Genomic DNA, 22,096 nt, shown 5'->3' with positions numbered 1-22,096 from the left:
ACTCACTCTCTCTCTCTCTCTCTCTCTCTCTCTGTCTCTCTCTCTCTCTCTCTCTCTCTCTCTGTCTCTCTCTCTCTCTATCACTGACTCACTTCGAGGACTGATATTGAGTAAAGTTCCAGGGGTCTACAGCTTAGCGTTCCTCACTGCAAAAACAGCTGAAAAGAAATACTTCAGAGGAAAACCCAGGGAAAAAGCCTAGGATTTCATTTCTCCATCCCTGCACCCTCTGCCTCTCTCTCTATCGCTCTCCTACAAACATTCTTCCCTTCCTCTCTTCCTCTTTCCCTCTGCCTCTATGTCTCTCTACACCCAGAACGCTATACCACACATCATTTTCTAGTGCTCAAAGACATTAGCTCAAAGGCAGTAAAAAACAACAGAGAAAAAATACAAGCTACTTTTAGAACTCTCAGATCATTGTGCGAGGTTCTCCCCTCCCACACAACACAGCAAAAACAACCAGCAGATGCCTGCGTCTAAGTGCATGCAAATTGACAAAATGAGTGTGGTTTTGGTAGCTGGTGATTGAATGATTGAGTATTGAGACTTGCGTCATTGGATTAATTTCTACTCCTTTTCCTCATTCCTGTTATCCCATGGAGTTCACTCTATCCCTCTCTTTTTTCTCTCAGTTTATCTATTCCTTCCTGTGTGTTAATGTACCTCTCTTTCTCTATTTCTTCCTGTGTTAATGTACCTCTCTTTCTCTATTCCTTCCTGTGTTAATGTACCTCTCTTTCTCTATTCCTTCCTGTGTGTTAATGTACCTCTCTTTCTCTATTTCTTCCTGTGTTAATGTACCTATCTTTCTCTCTCTTTCACTATTCCTTCCTGTGTTAATGTACCTCACTTTCTCTATTCCTTCCTGTGTGTTAATGTACCTCTCTTTCTCTATTTCTTCCTGTGTTAATGTACCTCTCTTTCTCTCTCTTTCTCTATTCCTTCCTGTGTGTTAATGTACCTCTCTTTCTCTATTTCTTCCTGTGTGTTAATGTACCTCTATTTCTCTCTCTTTCTCTATTCCTTCCTGTGTGTTAATGTACCTCTCTTTCTCTCCCTTTCTCCATTCCTTCCTGTGTGTTAATGTACCTCTCTTTCTCTATTTCTTCCTGTGTTAATGTACCTCTCTTTCTCTCTCTTTCTCTATTTCTTCCTGTGTGTTAATGTACCTCTCTTTCTCTATTTCTTCCTGTGTTAATGTACCTCTCTTTCTCTATTTCTTCCTGTGTTAATGTACCTCTCTTTCTCTATTTCTTCCTGTGTGTTAATGTACCTCTCTTTCTCTATTTCTTCCTGTGTTAATGTACCTCTCTTTCTCTATTTCTTCCTGTGTTAATGTACCTCTCTTTCTCTCCCTTTCTCTATTCCTTCCTGTGTGTTAATGTACCTCTCTTTCTCTATTTCTTCCTGTGTTAATGTACCTCTCTTTCTCTCTCTTTCTCTATTTCTTCCTGTGTGTTAATGTACCTCTCTTTCTCAATTTCTTCCTGTGTGTTAATGTACCTCTCTTTCTCTATTTCTTCCTGTGTTAATGTACCTCTCTTTCTCTATTTCTTCCTGTGTTAATGTACCTCTCTTTCTCTCCCTTTCTCTATTCCTTCCTGTGTGTTAATGTACCTCTCTTTCTCTATTTCTTCCTGTGTGTTAATGTACCTCTCTTTCTCTATTTCTTCCTGTGTTAATGTACCTCTCTTTCTCTATTTCTTCCTGTGTTAATGTACCTCTCTTTCTCTATTTCTTCCTGTGTGTTAATGTACCTCTATTTCTCTATTTATTCCTGTGTTAATGTACCTCTCTTTCTCTATTTCTTCCTGTGTTAATGTACCTCTCTTTCTCTCCCTTTCTCTATTCCTTCCTGTGTGTTAATGTACCTCTCTTTCTCTATTTCTTCCTGTGTGTTAATGTACCTCTCTTTCTCTATTCCTTCCTGTGTGTTAATGTACCTCTCTTTCTCTATTCCTTCCTGCGTGTTAATGTACCTCTATTTCTCTATTTCTTCCTGTGTGTTAATGTACCTCTCTTTCTCTATTTCTTCCTGTGTGTTAATGTATCTCTATTTCTCTATTTCTTCCTGTCTATTAATGTACCTCTCTTTCTCTCTCTTTCTCTATTTCTTCCTGTGTTAATGTACCTCTCTTTCTCTATTTCTTCCTGTCTATTAATGTACCTCTCTTTCTCTCTCTTTCTCTATTTCTTCCTGTGTTAATGTACCTATCTTTCTCTATTTCTTCCTGTCTATTAATGTACCTCTCTTTCTCTCTCTTTCTCTATTTCTTCCTGTGTGTTAATGTACCTCTCTTTCTCTATTTCTTCCTGTGTTAATGTACCTCTCTTTCTCTATTTCTTCCTGTGTTAATGTACCTCTCTTTCTCTATTTCTTCCTGTGTGTTAATGTACCTCTCTTTCTCTATTTCTTCCTGTGTTAATGTACCTCTCTTTCTCTCCCTTTCTCTATTCCTTCCTGTGTGTTAATGTACCTCTCTTTCTCTATTTCTTCCTGTGTGTTAATGTACCTCTCTTTCTCTATTCCTTCCTGTGTGTTAATGTACCTCTCTTTCTCTATTCCTTCCTGCGTGTTAATGTACCTCTATTTCTCTATTTCTTCCTGTGTGTTAATGTACCTCTCTTTCTCTATTTCTTCCTGTGTGTTAATGTATCTCTATTTCTCTATTTCTTCCTGTCTATTAATGTACCTCTCTTTCTCTCTCTTTCTCTATTTCTTCCTGTGTTAATGTACCTCTCTTTCTCTATTTCCTCCTGTCTATTAATGTACCTCTCTTTCTCTCTCTTTCTCTATTCCTTCCTGTGTGTTAATGTACCTCTCTTTCTCTATTTCTTCCTGTCTATTAATGTACATCTCTTTCTCTCTCTTTCTCTATTTCTTCCTGTGTGTTAATGTACCTCTCTTTCTAAATTTCTTCCTGTGTTAATGTACCTCTCTTTCTCTATTCCTTCCTGTGTGTTAATGTACCTCTCTTTCTCTATTTCTTCCTGTCTATTAATGTACATCTCTTTCCCTCTCTTTCTCTATTTCTTCCTGTGTTAATGTACCTCTCTTTCTCTCCCTTTCTCTATTCCTTCCTGTGTGTTAATGTACCTCTCTTTCTCTATTTCTTCCTGTGTGTTAATGTACCTCTCTTTCTCTATTTCTTCCTGTGTTAATGTACCTCTCTTTCTCTATTTCTTCCTGTGTTAATGTACCTCTCTTTCTCTATTTCTTCCTGTGTGTTAATGTACCTCTATTTCTCTATTTCTTCCTGTGTTAATGTACCTCTCTTTCTCTATTTCTTCCTGTGTTAATGTACCTCTCTTTCTCTCCCTTTCTCTATTCCTTCCTGTGTGTTAATGTACCTCTCTTTCTCTATTTCTTCCTGTGTGTTAATGTACCTCTCTTTCTCTATTCCTTCCTGTGTGTTAATGTACCTCTCTTTCTCTATTCCTTCCTGCGTGTTAATGTACCTCTATTTCTCTATTTCTTCCTGTGTGTTAATGTACCTCTCTTTCTCTATTTCTTCCTGTGTGTTAATGTATCTCTATTTCTCTATTTCTTCCTGTCTATTAATGTACCTCTCTTTCTCTCTCTTTCTCTATTTCTTCCTGTGTTAATGTACCTCTCTTTCTCTATTTCTTCCTGTCTATTAATGTACCTCTCTTTCTCTCTCTTTCTCTATTTCTTCCTGTGTTAATGTACCTATCTTTCTCTATTTCTTCCTGTCTATTAATGTACCTCTCTTTCTCTCTCTTTCTCTATTTCTTCCTGTGTGTTATGTACCTCTCTTTCTCTATTTCTTCCTGTGTTAATGTACCTCTCTTTCTCTATTCTTCCTGTGTTAATGTACCTCTCTTTCTCTATTTCTTCCTGTGTGTTAATGTACCTCTCTTTCTCTATTTCTTCCTGTGTTAATGTACCTCTCTTTCTCTCCCTTTCTCTATTCCTTCCTGTGTGTTAATGTACCTCTCTTTCTCTATTTCTTCCTGTGTGTTAATGTACCTCTCTTTCTCTATTCCTTCCTGTGTGTTAATGTACCTCTCTTTCTCTATTCCTTCTGCGTGTTAATGTACCTCTATTTCTCTATTTCTTCCTGTGTGTTAATGTACCTCTCTTTCTCTATTTCTTCCTGTGTGTTAATGTATCTCTATTTCTCTATTTCTTCCTGTCTATTAATGTACCTCTCTTTCTCTCTCTTTCTCTATTTCTTCCTGTGTTAATGTACCTCTCTTTCTCTATTTCTTCCTGTCTATTAATGTACCTCTCTTTCTCTCTCTTTCTCTATTCCTTCCTGTGTGTTAATGTACCTCTCTTTCTCTATTTCTTCCTGTCTATTAATGTACATCTCTTTCTCTCTCTTTCTCTATTTCTTCCTGTGTGTTAATGTACCTCTCTTTCTAAATTTCTTCCTGTGTTAATGTACCTCTCTTTCTCTATTCCTTCCTGTGTGTTAATGTACCTCTCTTTCTCTATTTCTTCCTGTCTATTAATGTACATCTCTTTCTCTCTCTTTCTCTATTCCTTCCTGTGTGTTAATGTACCTCTCTTTCTCTATTTCTTCCTGTGTTAATGTACCTCTCTTTCTCTCTCTTTCTCTATTTCTTCCTGTGTGTTAATGTACCTCTCTTTCTCAATTTCTTCCTGTGTGTTAATGTACCTCTCTTTCTCTATTTCTTCCTGTGTTAATGTACCTCTCTTTCTCTATTTCTTCCTGTGTTAATGTACCTCTCTTTCTCTATTTCTTCCTGTGTTAATGTACCTCTCTTTCTCTATTCCTTCCTGTGTTAATGTACCTCTCTTTCTCTATTCCTTCCTGTGTGTTAATGTACCTCTCTTTCTCTATTTCTTCCTGTGTTAATGTACCTCTCTTTCTCTTTCTTTCACTATTCCTTCCTGTGTTAATGTACCTCACTTTCTCTATTCCTTCCTGTGTGTTAATGTACCTCTCTTTCTCTATTTCTTCCTGTGTTAATGTACCTCTCTTTCTCTCTCTTTCTCTATTCCTTCCTGTGTGTTAATGTACCTCTCTTTCTCAATTTCTTCCTGTGTGTTAATGTACCTCTATTTCTCTCTCTTTCTCTATTCCTTCCTGTGTGTTAATGTACCTCTCTTTCTCTCCCTTTCTCCATTCCTTCCTGTGTGTTAATGTACCTCTCTTTCTCTATTTCTTCCTGTGTGTTAATGTACCTCTCTTTCTCTATTTCTTCCTGTGTTAATGTACCTCTCTTTCTCTATTTCTTCCTGTGTTAATGTACCTCTCTTTCTCTCCCTTTCTCTATTCCTTCCTGTGTGTTAATGTACCTCTCTTTCTCTATTTCTTCCTGTGTTAATGTACCTCTCTTTCTCTCTCTTTCTCTATTTCTTCCTGTGTGTTAATGTACCTCTCTTTCTCAATTTCTTCCTGTGTGTTAATGTACCTCTCTTTCTCTATTTCTTCCTGTGTTAATGTACCTCTCTTTCTCTATTTCTTCCTGTGTTAATGTACCTCTCTTTCTCTCCCTTTCTCTATTCCTTCCTGTGTGTTAATGTACCTCTCTTTCTCTATTTCTTCCTGTGTTAATGTACCTCTCTTTCTCTCCCTTTCTCTATTCCTTCCTGTGTGTTAATGTACCTCTCTTTCTCTATTTCTTCCTGTGTGTTAATGTACCTCTCTTTCTCTATTTCTTCCTGTGTTAATGTACCTCTCTTTCTCTATTCATTCCTGTGTGTTAATGTACCTCTCTTTCTCTATTCCTTCCTGTGTGTTAATGTACCTCTCTTTCTCTATTTCTTCCCTTGTGTTAATGTACCTCTCTTTCTCTATTTCTTCCTGTGTTAATGTACCTCTCTTTCTCTCCCTTTCTCTATTCCTTCCTGTGTGTTAATGTACCTCTCTTTCTCTATTTCTTCCTGTGTGTTAATGTACCTCTCTTTCTCTATTCCTTCCTGTGTGTTAATGTACCTCTCTTTCTCTATTCCTTCCTGCGTGTTAATGTACCTCTATTTCTCTATTTCTTCCTGTGTGTTAATGTACCTCTCTTTCTCTATTTCTTCCTGTGTGTTAATGTATCTCTATTTCTCTATTTCTTCCTGTCTATTAATGTACCTCTCTTTCTCTCTCTTTCTCTATTTCTTCCTGTGTTAATGTACCTCTCTTTCTCTATTTCTTCCTGTCTATTAATGTACCTCTCTTTCTCTCTCTTTCTCTATTCCTTCCTGTGTGTTAATGTACCTCTCTTTCTCTATTTCTTCCTGTCTATTCATGTACATCTCTTTCTCTCTCTTTCTCTATTTCTTCCTGTGTGTTAATGTACCTCTCTTTCTAAATTTCTTCCTGTGTTAATGTACCTCTCTTTCTCTATTCCTTCCTGTGTGTTAATGTACCTCTCTTTCTCTATTTCTTCCTGTCTATTAATGTACATCTCTTTCTCTCTCTTTCTCTATTCCTTCCTGTGTGTTAATGTACCTCTCTTTCTCTATTTCTTCCTGTGTTAATGTACCTCTCTTTCTCTCTCTTTCTCTATTTCTTCCTGTGTGTTAATGTACCTCTCTTTCTCAATTTCTTCCTGTGTGTTAATGTACCTCTCTTTCTCTATTTCTTCCTGTGTTAATGTACCTCTCTTTCTCTATTTCTTCCTGTGTTAATGTACCTCTCTTTCTCTCCCTTTCTCTATTCCTTCCTGTGTGTTAATGTACCTCTCTTTCTCTATTTCTTCCTGTGTGTTAATGTACCTCTCTTTCTCTATTTCTTCCTGTGTTAATGTACCTCTCTTTCTCTATTTCTTCCTGTGTTAATGTACCTCTCTTTCACTATTTCTTCCTGTGTGTTTATGTACCTCTATTTCTCTATTTCTTCCTGTGTTAATGTACCTCTCTTTCTCTATTTCTTCCTGTGTTAATGTACCTCTCTTTCTCTCCCTTTCTCTATTCCTTCCTGTGTGTTAATGTACCTCTCTTTCTCTATTCCTTCCTGTGTGTTAATGTACCTCTCTTTCTCTATTTCTTCCTGTGTGTTAATGTACCTCTCTTTCTCTATTTCTTCCTGTGTTAATGTACCTCTCTTTCTCTATTCATTCCTGTGTGTTAATGTACCTCTCTTTCTCTATTCCTTCCTGTGTGTTAATGTACCTCTCTTTCTCTATTTCTTCCTGTGTGTTAATGTACCTCTCTTTCTCTATTTCTTCCTGTGTTAATGTACCTCTCTTTCTCTCCCTTTCTCTATTCCTTCCTGTGTGTTAATGTACCTCTCTTTCTCTATTTCTTCCTGTGTGTTAATGTACCTCTCTTTCTCTATTCCTTCCTGTGTGTTAATGTACCTCTCTTTCTCTATTCCTTCCTGCGTGTTAATGTACCTCTATTTCTCTATTTCTTCCTGTGTGTTAATGTACCTCTCTTTCTCTATTTCTTCCTGTGTGTTAATGTATCTCTATTTCTCTATTTCTTCCTGTCTATTAATGTACCTCTCTTTCTCTCTCTTTCTCTATTTCTTCCTGTGTTAATGTACCTCTCTTTCTCTATTTCTTCCTGTCTATTAATGTACCTCTCTTTCTCTCTCTTTCTCTATTTCTTCCTGTGTTAATGTACCTATCTTTCTCTATTTCTTCCTGTCTATTAATGTACCTCTCTTTCTCTCTCTTTCTCTATTTCGTCCTGTGTGTTAATGTACCTCTCTTTCTCTATTTCTTCCTGTGTTAATGTACCTCTCTTTCTCTATTTCTTCCTGTGTTAATGTACCTCTCTTTCTCTATTTCTTCCTGTGTGTTAATGTACCTCTCTTTCTCTATTTCTTCCTGTGTTAATGTACCTCTCTTTCTCTATTTCTTCCTGTGTTAATGTACCTCTCTTTCTCTCCCTTTCTCTATTCCTTCCTGTGTGTTAATGTACCTCTCTTTCTCTATTTCTTCCTGTGTGTTAATGTACCTCTCTTTCTCTATTTCTTCCTGTGTTAATGTACCTCTCTTTCTCTATTCATTCCTGTGTGTTAATGTACCTCTCTTTCTCTATTCCTTCCTGTGTGTTAATGTACCTCTCTTTCTCTATTTCTTCCTGTGTGTTAATGTACCTCTCTTTCTCTATTTCTTCCTGTGTTAATGTACCTCTCTTTCTCTCCCTTTCTCTATTCCTTCCTGTGTGTTAATGTACCTCTCTTTCTCTATTTCTTCCTGTGTGTTAATGTACCTCTCTTTCTCTATTCCTTCCTGTGTGTTAATGTACCTCTCTTTCTCTATTCCTTCCTGCGTGTTAATGTACCTCTATTTCTCTATTTCTTCCTGTGTGTTAATGTACCTCTCTTTCTCTATTTCTTCCTGTGTGTTAATGTATCTCTATTTCTCTATTTCTTCCTGTCTATTAATGTACCTCTCTTCCTCTCTCTTTCTCTATTTCTTCCTGTGTTAATGTACCTCTCTTTCTCTATTTCTTCCTGTCTATTAATGTACCTCTCTTTCTCTCTCTTTCTCTATTTCTTCCTGTGTTAATGTACCTCTCTTTCTCTATTTCTTCCTGTCTATTAATGTACATCTCTTTCTCTCTCTTTCTCTATTTCTTCCTGTGTGTTAATGTACCTCTCTTTCTAAATTTCTTCCTGTGTTAATGTACCTCTCTTTCTCTATTCCTTCCTGTGTGTTAATGTACCTCTCTTTCTCTATTTCTTCCTGTCTATTAATGTACATCTCTTTCTCTCTCTTTCTCTATTCCTTCCTGTGTGTTAATGTACCTCTATTTCTCTATTTCTTCCTGTGTGTTAATGTACCTCTCTTTCTAAATTAATTCCTGTGTTAATGTACCTCTCTTTCTCTCTCTTTCTCTATTCCTTCCTGTGTATTAATGTACCTCTCTTTCTCTATTTCTTCCTGTCTATTAATGTACCTCTCTTTCTCTCTCTTTCTCTGACACAACCTCCATATCTGTTTCTCATTCGCTCTGTGCCAATGTCTTGTTCTTCACCCTCTCTCTTTCTATTGCTCTGTCTCATATTTCCCCTCTCTTTCTCTCTATCACACACACTCACTATGAGCTCATTGCAGTTATAAAATATTGACGACAGAAAGTCTGCGGTATTGATTGTGTTATGTACCATCTGTGGAAGCAGTCAGACACTGCATCCTGTGAGTCGTGCTGCAGCCCTAGTCACAGAAAGAGGACAGAGGACACAGTTGTATATGAGTCCATAACATCACCATAACTCTGTATACACAGGTCTATTCCCCTACAGAGAGTTAAGGTTGCAGCTGGAGGCCACTACCGCCACATATACAGGTATATTCCCCTACAGAGAGTTAAGGTTGCAGCTGAGGCCACTACCGCCACATATACAGGTCTATTCCCCTACAGAGAGTTAAGGTTGCAGCTGAGGCCACTACCGCCACATATACAGGTCTATTCCCCTACAGAGAGTTAAGGTTGCAGCTGAGGCCACTACCGCCACATATACAGGTCTATTCCCCTACAGAGAGTTAAGGTTGCAGCTGAGGCCACTGCCGCCACATATACAGGTCTATTCCCCTACAGAGAGTTAAGGTTGCAGCTGAGGCCACTACCGCCACATATACAGGTCTATTCCCCTACAGAGAGTTAAGGTTGCAGCTGAGGCCACTACCGCCACATATACAGGTCTATTCCCCTACAGAGAGTTAAGGTTGCAGCTGAGGCCACTACCGCCACATATACAGGTCTATTCCCCTACAGAGAGTTAAGGTTGCAGCTGAGGCCACTACCGCCACATATACAGGTCTATTCCCCTACAGAGAGTTAAGGTTGCAGCTGAGACCACTACCGCCACATATACAGGTCTATTCCCCCTACAGAGAGTTAAGGTTGCAGCTGAGGCCACTACTGCCACATATACAGGTCTATTCCCCTACAGAGAGTTAGGGTTTGATTGCTGTGAAGGTAAACAGAACATTCTGGAAACCCAACTGAGGTATGTGTGTACGTAGTGTGCGCGTCTGGATATGCAGAGCGTGTGTGTGTGTGTGTGTGTGTATGTGTGTGTGTGTGTGTGTGTGTGTGTGTGTGTGTGTGTGTGTAACCCAACGTGTATCGTTAACTCCCCAGAGGGACAGAGGGCATATGAGAAGGCTCCAAGGGGGTTGTAACTCTCTCTGACCTCACCATGAGTTGACATGTTTGTGCAATGCTCCCAAATCATGTTTTCAGCCTCATGTGTGTGTGTGTGTGTGTGTGTGTGTGTGTGTGTGTGTGTGTGTGTGTGTGTGTGTGTGTGTGTGTGTGTGTGTGTGTGTGTGTGTGTGTGTGTGTGTGTGTGTGTGTATGTGTGTGTGTGTGTGTGTGTGTTGTGATCATGATAGACGGTGTTCTAGTGCTGACTCCAATCTGTTAAACAGACCATAGACTGCAAAAAGACATGGGCAAATCTAAATGGGTCTTCAGGACAGGCTGGATGGAGATAAAGGGAAGATATGTCTCTTTAGACACAGTCAGATGTGATAGAAAAACAGATTAGTCTACATTATGACAAAGGGCCAATGTACACGATGACATCTCACTTACGACGTCTTATACTCAATTGTATCTCCCCCTTTCTCTCTCTTTGTCTGCCATATCCCTCTCTTCCTCCCCCAACCTCTCCTTCTGTATCTCCTCCTTTCTCTTTGTCTGCCATATCCCTCTCTTCCTCCCCCAACCTCTCCTTCTGTATCTCCTCCTTTCTCTTTGTCTGCCATATCCCTCTCTTCCTCCCCAACCTCTCCTTCTGTATCTCCCCCTTTCTCTCTCTCTGTCTACCATATCCCTCTCTTCCTCCCCAACCTCTCCTTCTGTATCTCCCCCTTTCTCTCTCTCTGTCTGCCATATCCCTCTCTTCCTCCCCAACCTCTCCTTCTGTATCTCCCCCTTTCTCTCTCTCTGTCTACCATATCCCTCTCTTCCTCCCCAACCTCTCCTTCTGTATCTCCCCCTTTCTCTCTCTCTGTCTGCCATATCCCTCTCTTCCTCCCCAACCTCTCCTTCTGTATCTCCCCCTTTCTCTCTCTCTGTCTACCATATCCCTCTCTTCCTCCCCAACCTCTCCTTCTGTATCTCCCCCTTTCTCTCTCTCTGTCTGCCATATCCCTCTCTTCCTCCCCAACCTCTCCTTCTGTATCTCCCCCTTTCTCTCTGTCTGTCTACCATATCCCTCTCTTCCTCCCCCAACCTCTCCTTCTGTATCTCCCCCTTTCTCTCTCTCTGTCTACCATATCCCTCTCTTCCTCCCCCAACCTCTCCTTCTGTATCTCCCCCTTTCTCTCTCTCTGTCTACCATATCCCTCTCTTCCTCCCCAACCTCTCCTTCTGTATCTCCTCCTTTCTCTTTGTCTGCCATATCCCTCTCTTCCTCCCCCAACCTCTCCTTCTGTATCTCCTCCTTTCTCTTTGTCTGCCATATCCCTCTCTTCCTCCCCAACCTCTCCTTCTGTATCTCCCCCTTTCTCTCTCTCTGTCTACCATATCCCTCTCTTCCTCCCCAACCTCTCCTTCTGTATCTCCCCCTTTCTCTCTCTCTGTCTGCCATATCCCTCTCTTCCTCCCCAACCTCTCCTTCTGTATCTCCCCCTTTCTCTCTCTCTGTCTACCATATCCCTCTCTTCCTCCCCAACCTCTCCTTCTGTATCTCCCCCTTTCTCTCTCTCTGTCTACCATATCCCTCTCTTCCTCCCCAACCTCTCCTTCTGTATCTCCCCCTTTCTCTCTCTCTGTCTGCCATATCCCTCTCTTCCTCCCCAACCTCTCCTTCTGTATCTCCCCCTTTCTCTCTCTCTGTCTACCATATCCCTCTCTTCCTCCCCAACCTCTCCTTCTGTATCTCCCCCTTTCTCTCTCTCTGTCTGCCATATCCCTCTCTTCCTCCCCAACCTCTCCTTCTGTATCTCCCCCTTTCTCTCTCTCTGTCTACCATATCCCTCTCTTCCTCCCCCAACCTCTCCTTCTGTATCTCCCCCTTTCTCTCTCTCTGTCTACCATATCCCTCTCTTCCTCCCCCAACCTCTCCTTCTGTATCTTCCCCTTTCTCTCTCTCTCTCTACCATATCCCTCTCTTCCTCCCCAACCTCTCCTTCTGTATCTCCCCCTTTCTCTCTCTCTGTCTGCCATATCCCTCTCTTCCTCCCCAACCTCTCCTTCTGTATCTCCCCCTTTCTCTCTCTCTGTCTACCATATCCCTCTCTTCCTCCCCAACCTCTCCTTCTGTATCTCCCCCTTTCTCTCTCTCTGTCTGCCATATCCCTCTCTTCCTCCCCAACCTCTCCTTCTGTATCTCCCCCTTTCTCTCTCTCTGTCTACCATATCCCTCTCTTCCTCCCCAACCTTTCCTTCTGTATCTCCCCCTTTCTCTCTCTCTGTCTGCCATATCCCTCTCTTCCTCCCCCAACCTCTCCTTCTGTATCTCCTCCTTTCTCTTTGTCTGCCATATCCCTCTCTTCCTCCCCCAACCTCTCCTTCTGTATCTCCTCCTTTCTCTTTGTCTGCCATATCCCTCTCTTCCCCCCCAACCTCTCCTTCTGTATCTCCCCCTTTCTCTCTCTCTGTCTACCATATCCCTCTCTTCCTCCCCCAACCTCTCCTTCCTTATCTCTTTTCACTCTCACATCATCCTCAGCCAGCGAATTGCAGATGATGATGATGATGATGATGATGAAGGGCTTGATAGAAGGACTGAGCTCTCTCACCACTCCCAGATGATGATGATGATGATGATGAAGGGCTTGATAGAAGGACTGAGCTCTCTCACCACTCCCAGATGATGATGATGATGATGATGAAGGGCTTGATAGAAGGACTGAGCTCTCTCACCACTCCCAGATGATGATGATGATGATGAAGGGCTTGATAGAAGGACTGAGCTCTCTCACCACTCCCAGATGATGATGATGATGATGAAGGGCTTGATAGAAGGACTGAGCTCTCTCACCACTCCCAGATGATGATGATGATGATGAAGGGCTTGATAGAAGGACTGAGCTCTCTCACCACTCCCAGATGATGATGATGATGATGAAGGGCTTGATAGAAGGACTGAGCTCTCTCACCACTCCCAGATGCCGGCTCACTTCCTTCAACGTTTTTCAAGACAGGAAGTCTGATGTCTGTCTGATCCTGTGTCTCAGGTTCATCCCTTTCAGATACGAGGACTATCAGGTTATCCTACTGCTCTAGATGGTGTCTCGTCTTCCTGTGGTCTATACTGTAGATATGATGTCTCGTCTTCCTGTGGTCTATACTGTAGATATGGTGTCTCTTCTTCCTGTGGTCTATACTGTAGATATGGTGTCTCGTCTTCCTGTGGTCTATACTGTAAATATGGTGTCTCATCTTCCTGTGGTCCTGTGTGTGTGTGTTGGTATGCAGCAGTACAGATGGAGCACTCCCAGTTGTCTGAGTTTATCCGTCATGAATGAGAGTTAAATTAAGTGGGGGCCAACATGCTGTCTCCTGTCTGAGGGCATGTTACAGGACTGTGAACCTGAGGGGGATCAATAAGGCCAACTGTTATCAATCAATATCACACCTACGGAATGTTTACCGCTTAGGAACCTGACCGTTTTTTTACATTTCCGCCTAAAATTACCTACTCAAATCTAACTGCTCGTAGCTCAGGACCTGAAGCAGAGATATGCATATTCTTGATACCATTTGAAAGGAAACACTTTGAAGTTTGTGGAAATGTTAAATGAATGTAGGAGAACATAACACATTAGATCTGGTAAAAGATAATACAAAGAAAAAAGACATGCGTTTTTTCCCCCATCATCTTTGAAATGCAAGAGAAAGGCCACACTGTATTATTCCAGCTTAGGTGCAATTTAGATTTTGGCCTCTAGATGGCAGCAGTGTATGTTCAATGTTTTAGACAGATCCAATGAACCATTGAATTTATGTTCAAAATGATGTATCAAGTCTGCCCAAATGTGCCTAATTGGTTTATTATAGTGTTTTCTGAATGCTTAAACACTAACAGTGATTCTTGAAGCACTATCTCTGAAACCATTAACACTTGTAGCCAATGCATTTACCAATGCACATTCTCTGCTTTAACACTCAGTTTGCTATTTTATATCACACTTTTTGCAAAACTGTAAACACAACTCATTGCTTTACACTCAGTTTGAAATTTAAGCAAAACTGTAAACATTGCTACACCATTTCGCCAATTCCCTTTCCTCATTGACACATGTGAAACAAGTTTAGAGAATGAGTTCACTTACAAATCAAAGCTTGAGCACTATAAATAGGCCACAAGTAAACATTTGGTTTGGACAACAATGGAGGCCAATATTGGACAGAGAGTATGACGGTTGAGAACTAGAGGAGGAGGAAGAGGAGGAGGAGAAGGATGAAGAGGTGAAGAAGTAAGAGGAGGAGGAGAAGGAAGAGGTGAAGTAGGACGGGGGAATGGGAGAGGATGGGGAAGAGGAAGAGGAAGGGGAGTCAGGAACACAATAACTGATTAAATCAGAGCGACTGTCGTTGACCATGTTGTCAACCATGGGATGAGCATGAGGGAGGCTGGGCAACGGGCTCAACCAAATCTGAGCCGCTATACTGTTGCAGGTATTATCTGAATATTTTGAAATGAGAACCAGTAGGTAACTGTAAGGGCTGTAGTCTTACTGGTACAGTAATATGTACTGTACTTTCATAATGAGAAGGATCTTCACTAAAACCATTCAAATGTCTTTACAGAACTGCAAGAAAACCAGTATCTGGTGGAAGAGGTTGACTGTTCACCCCAGAGCAGGAGACCCACACTGTAAATATGGTCATTGGAAATAACTGCATCAGACTCAGAGAAGTGCAGGACCACATAATGGCAGATAACAGCATATTCTAAAACATCAACAGAGTGAGTCTGTCTCGTCTACTGAAACAGAGTGAGTCTCTCTGCACTGTCTCGTCTACTGAAACAGAGTGAGTCTCTCTGCACTGTCTCGTCTACTGAAACAGAGTGAGTCTCTCTGCACTGTCTCGTCTACTGAAACAGAGTGAGTCTCTCTGCACTGTCTCGTCTACTGAAACAGAGTGAGTCTCTCTGCACTGTCTCGTCTACTGAAACAGAGTGAGTCTCTCTGCACTGTCTCGTCTACTGAAACAGAGTGAGTCTCTCTGCACTGTCTCGTCTACTGAAACAGAGTGAGTCTCTCTGCACTGTCTCGTCTACTGAAACAGAGTGAGTCTCTCTGCACTGTGTCGTCTACTGAAACAGAGTGAGTCTCTCTGCACTGTGTCGTCTACTGAAACAGAGTGAGTCTCTCTGCACTGTGTCGTCTACTGAAACACAATAGCATTAGGATGAAGCAGCTGTACAGAGTCCCTTTCGAAAATAAACTCAGACCATGTAAAACAAGTGAGATATGAACATGTGCAGGTAAGCTATACTATCCTATCATTGGTACTGGATCTGGAAGTGTATGGTGCAACATCATATTGACTGATCACTGTATTTTCCTACTGTGCTACATTATTTGGTCTTGTCTCTTTCAGAGAGTCATGGAGCTAGAAACAGATGCATCATGAGCTAATATATGTGGAACAGGCAGGTTTCAACCTTGCAAAAACAAGGGGCCATGGCAGAAATATCATTGGACACCGTGCCATCATCAATGTCCCGGGACAACGTGGTGGCAACATAACAATGTGTGAGGCTATTAGTCAAAACGGCGTCCTTCACCATCATACAATCCTAGGCCCATACAGCACTGCACACATTATCACATTTCTGGACACCCTTCATAACAGACTAATCCCTAATGACCAGGGGCCAGAGCAGACCAGGTGCGTTATCATGTTAGTTTCCACCGGGCTGCTGTGGTCCGCGATTGGTTCACAGGTCACCCACTTTTCATCGCACTCAATCTCACCCCATACTCTCCGTTCTTGAATCCTATTGAAGAAATCTTCTCTGCATGGCGTTGGAAGGTGTATGATCGCCAGCCCCACCATCGCATACCCCTTCTACAGGCAATGGAGGAGGCTTGTGGAGACATGGGTCAGGGGTCACGCCAGGCCTGGATACAGCCCTCCAGGCCATACCTTCAACGCTGACTAACTCAAGACAACATGTGATGTGGGTGAAGTCTTATGGCCAAACCCACAAAGAAGGAGAGATGTAATCAAACATTTTTCTGTTCTTTTTTTAGCACAAATATTTTTGTTTTCTTCTACTGCACTTTGTTGTTTGAGGAGTGTTAAAACATTTAGAGAAAAAAATGTAATACAAAATGATCTTATTTCTATTGATAGTGTGTTATGTTGGGAAAACACTTCCATACTTTATGCATTTGGATACCTGTGTGTGTGTTTACTACATGTATGACAAAACTTTATTGCAAACTGCCATGCCCTGCACACAGAAAAACAAAACGCCACAAGTGTTTTTCATTTATACAATCAGTGCGTAGTTGGTGCTTCGTGTGCTTATTCAAATGATGGATTTGTGTGTATTGCAAAAACTAATTATTTTTTTAAAGAGTTTGAAGAGTTTTGCAAGAATTGTTTGCTTTTGCAAGAGATGTATAATGTTTTGCTGTTTTGGTGAAAGGTTTTGTGGAGTGTTTTGCAAAAATAGCCTATAGTTTCTAAGCAATCAGAAAAACCTGTGATACATTTTCAAGTTCGTAACTGTGCACTCTTCTCAAACAATAGGATGGTATTCTTTCACTGTACTAGCTACTGTAAATTGAACAGTGCAGTTAGATTAACAATAATTGAAGCTTTCTGCCAATATCAGATATGTCTATGTCCTGGGAAATGTTCTTGTTACTTACAACCTCATGCTAATCACATTAGTGCAAGTTAGCGCAACCGTCCAATGGGGGGGACCGATGCTGTAGCCTCCCTAATCCAGCCTGGTCTCAGAGCCATACGAAACATACTATATGAATGCGTGAGCACCTCCGATTTATAATCTGTAATAATGGTGTAGTTACTTCAGACAGCAACGAAAGTGGGGTGGTTGGTCGGGGAGGATGGGTGGGCGTAATCTGCGACCGTCTAGCAAACCAAAGGTTGCATGTTCAAGTAATACTAGATAAATGATCATGTAACATACTGTATCATACTAAACGGAGTGTCCTAGATTTACATGTGGAAAAATACGAATTGCCCTGATACACACGCATGCGACAAACGCCCTCACTGGTGAACGACAGCCATGTCAATAAACCCATAACGCCATTGCTTGCCCACCAATCAATTTCCAATACTGACCTCTCCACCCCACCATCCCTCCTCCCCCAACACACACCCTCTTTCCCTTACAAGCTATCTCTTTTTCAATTGGATGATTAGTTTCACTATGTTAGTGACCCCACCCTCCATACAAGGTCCCACTACGGTAGAGTACAGTACATGCCAGTTGGCGAGGATGCAAAGGGGCCATCTATTAATCACTGCAGATATGGAGGCTCTCTCAGTTTTAAGACTCTTACAAAGCAGTCACTCTGAACACTGAATTTCATTTCCGACACCTTAAAGATACTGTAACTATGGACTCGATGACCTGCAATAAAGCGTAAGGAATGGATCATGCAATTGTTGTTAGTTTACAGTGTATTACAGTATTTTATGGAGACTGGAGATATTTCAGCATGTTTACGAGAGTTGGTCGACTACCTCACCAAACCTGCATTGTCAGATACCCCCAGGACATCCTGTTCAGAGTCTATTGCAGAAGAACAAGATGTCGACAGAATATTTTGCTCCCCTTTACAAAACCATTTGGGTTGATGTCATATCCTTTTACAAGGCCACCTAACACGGGGAATTAGAATAGCCCATAAACGGCCATAACACATCACGGAAGTCTGTGATGGCCAACACATTTCATTACGGGTGCAGAAGAGTGTGAATACACCATGTAGCTATTTCTTATTGTAGCCTCTCTTTCTGGTACCCTGCTGGGTTGGATGTGTATACAATTCACTCTACACAGCATTATCAATCATTATTGTATGACTGAAACACATGCAGTGCAGGGAGACTAGAAATAGTTCACACATTTTAAACATCAGGAGTACTTGGTTACTAAAGGGAACAGGAACTGGGACAAAGGCACAGGAAACAGTAGAGAACATGTCTATAAATCCACATGTAAAACCTAAGTAGGCCTAAAGGATCTGGGTTTGATCTCATATGTAAAAACCTTGTATGTCCTGTGCTTAATCACAATCTTTCTATTGGCCTGGGCTCCATCACTATTGAGGTGGAATCTCCTCTAACAGTCTGGACTGCCGTTCCAGTGAAACAGAATCTCCTCCAACAGTCTTGATTGTCTCATCAGTAGTTCAGATATACATGAGTGGGTCTGCAGTCAGTCGTTCAGTCAGTCAGTCGATGCAGCTCCAGAATCAGGCCGGCATGAAATCAACCAAGACTCCACTTCCCCATCTCTATTGATCCCCCCTCACTCTTCATCCTACATGAGAAGGAATCAACAGTGAATAGAATAGGAATCGACAGAGCCACAATCAAGAAAAAGAGCATCAAATCCCACCATTCCAGCTAATTGACCACGGATGAGAATAGAAGACATTCACCTCATTGTGGAATTAATGATTGCAGTCACTATGCAGCAATTGACAAATTTGGTTTCTCAGAAAGTGAGACAGGCACAAAGAAACATAATGTTTTCTGTTGTCGCTGTTTCTATAAAGGAACTTCTATGATTGGATTGAGGGGATTAGATTCAGTCTTTATGGTGAGGTTGAATTATAGAACAACATTTTCCTCCAACCCACTGTCCCTTTTCACCTCCCAGAGAGAGGCCTCCTGTCATCATCAGCTCTTCTTTCTCTTTCTCTCTGTCTCTGTCTCTGTCTCTGTCTCTCTCTCTCTCTCTCTCTCTCTCTCTCTCTCTCTCTCTCTCTCTCTCTCTCTCTCTCTCTCCCTTTGTCTCTGTCTGTCTCTCTCTCTCTGTCTCTCTCTCTCTCTGTCTCTCTCTCTCTCTCTCTGTCTCTCTCTCTCTCTCTCTCTCCCTCTCTGTCTCTCTCTCTCTCTCAATCGCTTTCTCTCTCACCCCCTCTCTCTCTCACTCGCTTTCTCTCTCACCCCCTCTCTGTCTCTCTCTCTCTCTCTCTGTCTCTCTCTCTCTCTCTCTCTCTCTCTCTCTCTCTCTCTCTCTCTCTCTCTCTCTCTCTCTCTCTCTCTCTCTCTCTCTCTCTCTCTCCCACCCCCTCTCTATGTCTGTCTCTGTCTCTCTCTCTCTCTCTCTCTCTCTGTGTATCAAATCAAATGTATTTATATAGCTCTTCGTACATCAGCTGATATCTCAAATAGCAAGCAATGCAGGTGTTGAAGCACATTGGCTATGAAAAACTCCCTAGAAATCCAAAACCTAGGCTATGAGGGGTGGCCAGTCCTCTTCTGGCTGTGCCGAGTGGAGAGTATAACAGAACATAGCCAAGATGTTCAAATGTTCATAAATGACCAGTCAAATAATAATAATCACAGTAGTTGTCAAGGGTTGCAGCAAGTCAGCACCTCAGGAGTAAATATCAGTTGGCTTTCCATAGCTGATCATTAAAATTATCTCTACCACTCCTGCTGTCACTAGAGAGTTGAAAACAGCAGGTCTGGGACAGGTAGCACGTCCGGTGAACAGGTCAGGATTCCATAGCCGAAGGATATAACCCCACCCACTTTGCCAAAGCACAGCCCCCACACCACTAGAGGGATATCTTCAAACACCAACTTACCATCCTGAGACAAGGCTGAGTATAGCCCACAAAGATCTCCGCCATGGCACAACCCAAGGGGGGGCGCCAACCCGGACAGGAAGATCACGTCAGTGACTCAATCCACTCAAGTGACGCACCCCTCCTAGGGACGGCATGGAAGAGCACCAGTAAGCCAGTGACTCAGCCCCTGTAATAGGGTTAGAGGCAGAGAATCCCAGTGGAGAGAGGGGAACCGGCCAGGCAGAGACAGCAAGGGTGGTTCGTCCCTCCAGAGCCTTTCCGTTCACCTTCACACTCCTGGGCCAGACTACACTCAATCATATGACCCACTGAAGAGATGAGTCTTCAGTAAAGACTTAAAGGTTGAGACCGATTCTGCGTCTCTCACATGGGTAGGCAGACCATTCCATAAAAATGGAGCTCTATAGGAGAAAGCCCTGCCTCCAGCTGTTTGCTTAGAAATTCTAGGGACAATTAGGGGGCCTGCGTCTTGTGACCGTAGCGTACGTGTAGGTATGTATGGCAGGACCAAATCAGAGAGATAGGTAGGAGCAAGCCCATGTAATGCTTTGTAGGTTAGCAGTAAAACCTTGAAATCAGCCCTTGCCTTGACACGAAGCCAGTGTAGGGAGGCTATAGCACTGGAGTAATATGATCAAATCTTTTGGTTCTAGTCAGGATTCTAGCAGCCATATTTAGCACTAACTGAAGTTTATTTAGTGCTTTATCCGGGTAGCCGGAAAGTAGAGCATTGCGTGTGTCTTTCTCTCTCTGTCTTCCTCTGTCTCTCTCTGTCACTCTCTCTGTCTCTTTCTCTCACTCCTAATGATGGCAATCTGCATTCCGAACAGTCATCATTATATTTTCCCCTTGCACCAGCACAGAGACAGATATGTAGCTACACCTGTCCCGCAACATAACACAGGTGCTGCTCACCCTCTCTATCTGTCCCTCATACACCCTTGCACACACACACACACACACACGCACACACAATCAACTCAGTCATGCCCATACATACGAACAGCCTCTCACACATGGTTACAGTTACAGGCATCATGCAAGCTTACATTAACACACGTCCACAGCCAGACACACAGACACCTGCCACCCTCCCTCACACACTCACTCACTCACACACACACACACACACACACACACACACACACACACACACACACACACACACACACACACACACACACACACACACACACACACACACACACACACACACACACACACACACACTCGCATGTTGCTAATGGTTTTGCCTGTGAGCAGAGAGTTATCTATCAATCATAGTCCCCTTCTCCTGTCCTTCATGTGTATCAGTGTGTCAGTGGTGGAGCTGGCTCTGGACCAGCCTGGGAGGGACACTAATTACACACAACCACTAATTAAGAGGCACACACATACAGTATACACACATACATTGCTGTGCATATCACACACACACATGTGTAAACACAAGGTGAATACACGTACTGCACGTACTCTTTGCACACAAACAAACACACGCACACACATACATATACATACACACACACACACACACACACACACACACACACACACACACACACACACACACACACACACACACACACACACACACATGTACATACACGTACATACACACATACATACACATATACCTACACACATACATACACATATACCTACACACAAACACACACACACATACATACATACATACATACATACATACACATTCACACACATACCTAGACATACACACACACTCACGCTCTTATATGACCATAAAAGTCATTAGCATCAGAAGCACATGTTAATGAGAAAGGTGAGAGGTCATCTGTGATGATGGAGAGATGGAAATCTACTATCATTTCCCTAATGACATGCTATAGAACCCACTGTCTTCACACAGTCACTGTCACCATCATAGCCATAACACTCTGCCTGTGTGTGTATGTGTGTGATTGTTTGTGTGTGTGTTTGTTTATGTGTCTGTGTGCGTGTGTGTATCTGTGTCTATGTCTGTGTCTGTGTCTGTGTCTGTATGTCATAAAAACATCCCTGACACAATCAGAACGGAGAAAGATTTTATGCCCTATCCTCCCCCGCTCTACTCCTCCTCCTCTTTCCCCATCTCTACTGCTGTCACGCATTTAGAGTGGCTCGTGATGGACTGGGATGGAGGAGGAGTAAGGATGGGGGAGGGGAAGAGGAAAGGTTTGGACAGGAGGGCTTGGGACAGGAAAGTTTGGGACAAGAGGGTTTGGGAGAAGAATGAGATGTGTAAAAAAGTTGACACAGGTTGGAATAGGAGGACAAAGAAATAAAATTAATTGGGGTGGAGTTTGGGATAGAAAGGATAGAGGGATAGAGAGAGTTTTAGAGAGGAAGAGAGGAGATGAGGAGGGTTTAGAGAGGAAGAGAGGAGATGAGGAGGGTTTAGAGAGGAAGAGAG

This window comes from Oncorhynchus kisutch, linkage group LG18 (genome assembly GCF_002021735.2).
Source record: "Oncorhynchus kisutch isolate 150728-3 linkage group LG18, Okis_V2, whole genome shotgun sequence".
NCBI lineage: Eukaryota > Metazoa > Chordata > Actinopteri > Salmoniformes > Salmonidae > Oncorhynchus > Oncorhynchus kisutch.
Note: the sequence above shows the minus strand (reverse complement) of the source record.